The sequence below is a fragment of the Bidens hawaiensis genome, unplaced genomic scaffold (assembly GCF_021521415.1).
Source record: "Bidens hawaiensis isolate Kalapana, Puna unplaced genomic scaffold, B.hawaiensis_p1.1 tig00000458_1, whole genome shotgun sequence".
Classification (NCBI taxonomy): Eukaryota; Viridiplantae; Streptophyta; class Magnoliopsida; order Asterales; family Asteraceae; genus Bidens; species Bidens hawaiensis.
In genome coordinates this window covers 612,785-618,649 of record NW_027491030.1, presented here as the reverse complement: position 1 = coordinate 618,649, position 5,865 = coordinate 612,785, and the positions used below count along the sequence as shown (strand labels likewise).

Sequence of the window (5,865 nt, the reverse complement as noted above, 5' to 3'; positions counted from 1 at the left end):
TATTATTAATCATTTAAACAAAAGAAATATGTTAAAAGTGGGGTCAACATCAGAGGATCCTAGTCTTCTAACAGTATTTACTTTTAGCAATAACTGAATAACAAAAGGAAATAAAGTTACGGAATTGTGTCTTATGAAAACCATTCAAAATTAAACAATTATTATTCTAAATGCCGACACCTTTTAAAAGATAAATTGTGAAAAAGAAAGGAGATGGGTAATAAAATATTCGGGCAAAGAAGCGTAAAAACATGCAGAATTGCAGATATACATGCGGAAAATAGCAGTCTAACAAGTCTATTTCCGCCCCCACGGAATATTTCTTTTCAGATTCCATCACCACGTTAACACATTTACCGATTATAACTTTTTTTACAATTTTCTTTTTAAAACGATTAACGAATAAAAGCTGCCTACCAAGGTAACTCAACTACAAGAAACAATAATGGGTGGTCCAAGTCCACAATCTCTTGTTTTGAGAATAATCCGCTACCTAGAGACCCACTGAAATATAACACGGTTGGTATCAAATTCAAACTTGAGATCTTACGGCATGCAACACAAATCTTCACTTGAGCTATAAGAATGTAGAAATGAAGATAAACTCAATTCTTTCATGCATGTGCACATCCATACAACAAAGTAAATAATATATTTTTTAAAATATTAAAAATGTAAGAAAGATACTAAAATACAACTATTTATCTTTTGTAATGTTTTTTTTAATATAAACAAAGTTCGCTTATTTATGAGACTATGTGCAAATCATCATCCATAGATTATATTTTTCTTAGAGGTAACCTAAACATGTGTAAAAAAACAAAAAGGAAAAATAAAACATATGAATCCATGGTTAAATGATTACAGTATAAGACACAATAAAAATTTATTGATATATTTCATAATCCAAGATATCATTAGATGAGTGATGCCAAAATGGATAATCAGGACTTTTGATTAAATTTTGTTGAAAATAACCACGAAAATATTTGTTAATGTTGACTTAATTCATGTATAATGTGAAACTTGGTATGAAAACAACAAAAATCATAAACAACAGTGATCTTTAGGGTAGTGTTTGATAATGAAAGAGAGAATATGATAAAGAATGAAAAAAAAATTAATGGAATTGAATTTACCATTACTAAATGAATCTCATTTTATTAAAACCATTCATTATTACCTCCTTCACTCTACGATTTTCTAGATAACACCACCTGACAACTACCATCACCACGGCCACCAGCTGACCATCATCGCCGGCACCACCACCTTTGTTGCCACCGCCTGAACGCCACCACCATCGCCGCCACCCCCACCACTTGACTGCCACCACCGTCACCACTATCACCACCACCGCCTTACCACCCACCAAGACAACCATCGTCTCCTAACTGTCGTCGCTGCCACCACAACCTCCACCTCCACCACCACCCGACTACCACCACTACCACCTGACTATCGCCACCACCACCACCACTACCTGACAACCTGAGCCATCACCACCACCACCGTCTTACCGTCGTCACATACCACCATCATCGTCGTCGCCACCATTGTAACCACCCTCGTCACCGCCACCACCACTATCTGGCCACCTGAGCCATCACGGCCACCATCAAAGTCTTGCCACCACCACCACCATCTTACCGTCGCCACATACCACCATCATCGTCGTCTCCACCATTAACTGTCACCACCCCTGTCGTCACCAGACCATCATTGCCACCACCATTGTCGCCATTACCATTTTTTTTGTTTTGTTAATTTCATTTATTTTTAGGTATGCATCTTTATCATTTGTATTTCATTCTTGTGGGTTTTTTTCTCCCTACAAAATAACATAAAGTAATCAATAATTCATTCTATTTCAATATGTTAACTAAACAAAACAAATAAATTGTAATGATCTATTCTATTTCATTGCATTTCATTTTCTCATTCATTCTGTTTCCCATCCATTTCATTGCGTCCTGCCAAACAAACCTAAGATGTTTATTATATTAGTTACATTACTCATTACATGTGATGAAATATCACAATGAAGATATACAGATATAGATTGAAGAAATGGATGTTAACTTGTAATCGACTTAGATCAATCGTTCGGTTAATTGAAATTGATAGGTTGAATATAAATAAGTATTTAGTGGTGTAGGATGAATGCTTTCAGACTGTTGGTACAATATGGAATTTTGTGGCAACTTGCTATGAAATAATTGTAAACACTGTGTGTTAATTGTGAAAGTACTAAGACCAAACATAATGGATGCTTTGCCTCCTCCAAAACACCCCAAAGTGTCGGGCACATTGTCCCCCGGGGCGCTAGGGGTTGCTATGAAGGCAAAATGACTTAGGCATTTAGTGCAAAGCGCCTGGTTAGGGTTTGGTGGAGGGTTGACTTTGTTTCAAGCCAATGGAAACCAAGATGGGAGTGCCATAAGATGCCACCACTACACACGGTCTAATATAGTAATATATACATGAGTTGTATGTTGACTATAAGAGGTTAATGAGCGCATACTAACTCACAAGACCAAAGGATCGTGCAAGACAAAGGTAAGTAATCCTCACACATCTTTTATAGGTCTAACTATATGGTGTTAACTAAGAAAAGAAGTATTTGACATGCTAGTAAGATGTAATTGTTGGTAAGAGTCACACTAGTGTTGTGAAATCATGATTTAATGCAATGGTTGAAGTGATCTTATTAATACATTGAGTTTGAACAAAATTTAAAATCCCAAGTTTATTTTGTTAAGACGCTAATAATTTTAATTTTATAATTAACTCATCATATTTTAACCATATCATATATTCAATCAATGCCTCAATGGTATAAAAAGAAAATAAAATATATAAAAACAAAACAAACATAGTATGCGAAATCCATCCATATATGATTGTGTTTTATGAGCCTACAATTCTACAAAACACCAAACGGGCTATGGACTTTTTAAACTAACTATTATCTATTTTATACCAGTATATATAAAACCTTTTACATATAATTATTTATATTTATAAAGTGATCCAAATATGTATTCTTATTATTTTCCTCAAAAGCATCCTCCAGAGAATCTTTATCAAATCTTTAGCAGTTGATACGCTTTTTAAAACTATCCCCACTCTATCCTACATATATAAACTATACCAATTACCAACTACCTTCAACATATCTACATTAATACCAACATACACGTATACATACAAGTCTATAAAGCATTGATTCCACATTCAGTTTCACAAACAAACCATGACCAAAATGACAACCTCTAATGTTAAAGTACAAGAAGTAGTCATCATCACTCCTTCAAACCCAACCCCTTCTCATGTTCTTAAGCTTTCCGCTATCGATTCCCAGCTTTTTTTACGTTTCACCATTGAATATCTATTAATCTACCGTCCTGTTTGCCGCAGTACTGCGTCACACAGGAGTGCCGTTGTGTCACGTGTCAAGGATGCCATGTCTCGAGCCCTGGGCCCTTTTTATCCTTTAGCAGGGAGAGTCAGGGCTCGAGCAGATGGCTCTTGTCTCGAGGTAGTTTGTCTCGGACAAGGGGCAGTGTTTGTTGAGTCAACGGGTGAGTATTCGGTCTCTGACTTCGAGCGGGCCCCACAACAAGTGGAGGAGTGGCGGAATCTTTTGGCAGTTGAAGTGACTGATGTACTCAAAGGGGCCCCACTGGTTGTTATCCAGCTGACGTGGCTTAATGACGAGGCGGTAGCGGTAGGGGTAGGAATTAGCCATTGTATATGTGATGGCATTGGAAGTGTCGAGTTTCTAAATTATTTTGCCAAGTTAGCCGCGGGCCAGCGAGTTTCTAAGCCCAACCCGGTATGGGAAAGACATTTATTTGATCCGAAGCCGTATACACTACAAATGAGTAACCACCCCGAGTTCAACCGAGTCGATGACCTTTGCAACTTCATGACTCGGTTCAACCGGGGTCAACTCACTCCCACCTCAACCACATTTCACGAATGGACGATAAACGAGTTGAAAAATTGTGTCGCGTCAACGAGTCGACTCAGTGTATCGTCCCTCACGTCATTCGAGGTCGTGTCAGCCCACATTTGGAAAGCCTGGGCCCGGGCATTGGACTTCCCACCACAACAAATACTTAAACTATTATTCAGCATTAATATCCGCAACCGAGTCAAACCAAGTCTACCAACCGGGTACCATGGGAACGCTATCGTACTAGGTTGCGCTTTGACCACCGCCCAACAACTGACCGAAAACGGTCTAGGCTACGCAACGGAATTAATAAAAGAAGCGAAGAACCGAGTGGATGACAGGTTCGTACGAGAAGTAGTTGACTCAGTGAGTTTAACTCGGGCGAGTCAAGTACCTGACTCAGTGGGTGTACTCATTTTGTCTGAATGGTCAAAGGTAGGCTTGGAAAACGTTGACTTTGGTTTAGGGATACCAGTTCAGGTGTCACCAGTATGTATAGATAAGTACTGCATCCTGCTGCCAGTACAAGATCACAGCCGTTGGATTAAATCAATGTTGGCAGTGCCGTCGGTAGCTGTTGGCAGATACGAGCATCTGATCAGAACAGTAGAATAAATCGTTGACTTTTTGTTATTCTGTTACTGCTTGATTCAAGTAAAGTCAACTTGGTTTTCCGAGTCAAATATATTTAAAAAGTTTGTGATGAAAATATGAAATTTGTCACGTGAATATTGGACACGTGGAGGTGATGACAACAAATAAGAATGTAAAAGTGTCGACCACTAAGCAAACATGTTAGCAATATTTTGTGGCTGGTTTCATGGGTATAGTAACTTTGAATTATGAACATAATAATATCATCAATTATGAATACAATTTGGCACGTTTCTAATGGACAAATCAACCTTTCAAAAGAATTTCTAGCCACTAATTATGATGGATTTTCATGTTTAGGATCAACATTTTTGACAAAAAAATTTTAAACGAATCGATAAATATAACTTTGAAAAAGGAAAACCAACCCGCCAGGTTAGCTGAATGAATCATAAAGGTCAAACTTGCTGGTGCGATTTAAATCATCTTTTGAGTTTTTCTTAAATATCTTTATATTATAATATTTTTTAAAACTTGATAAAGATGTCTTTTGAATATATATTTATACATACGTAGAGCTGTATATCCTACAAATAAAAAAAAAATATTAATAACAAAGGTACACGAATAGTTTCAAGTTTCAAACCATGCTCTGGACCGTTAACTCGATTTTCAAACCATTTCATGTTTACCAAAATGTATAAATCCGTTAATTTGCTACATTGTTATATTCTATATAATATTATAATGCAATGCCAAAACATTTATAATTTTATCAACTTGATTATTGAATTATGGGCTGATGGAAAAAGGATTCTAGATGAATCCCTTGTGGCTTGTGCTACGTATAGAGTGTTAAATTTTGGGTATGGGCTTGACACATGTATGATAGTGTATAAGTGTATTCGGAATGATTAAAAGTTCAAACTTGGCCCAATATCAGTTGGGCTTAGGCTTTCCTTTTCTTTCATACTTTACACAAAAGGTGTTAAAAACAACCGGTTTGGGACCGGTTTAAGGCAAAACCGAACCGAACCGGTTTGAGTTCAAAACCGGTTTCACCCAAACCGGTTCCCAAACTGCCAGTTTCACGACCGGTTCCCTTCAAGATCTACCGAACCGATTTTAAAACCGAATCGGTTAGAGGAAAACCGGTTGAACCGACGTGACCAGGCCTTGCGTCTAAACCGGTTTATAAACCGAACAGGTTTGAGTCAAACCGCTTTTGACCAGCTATCGACCAAACCAGTTCGGTTTGGATTTAAAACTGGTTTTGTACACCTCTACTTTACACTTATAGGTTGGAAAGA

The 5,865-nt window shown here is 37.4% G+C and overlaps 1 pseudogene; it reads left to right on the top strand.

Moving 5' to 3' along the window:
• The first annotated feature begins 3,040 nt into the window (after positions 1 to 3,040).
• On the top strand, positions 3,041 to 4,980 carry LOC143626173 (alcohol acyltransferase 9 pseudogene; annotated as a pseudogene).
• The last annotated feature ends 885 nt before the right edge of the window (positions 4,981 to 5,865 follow it).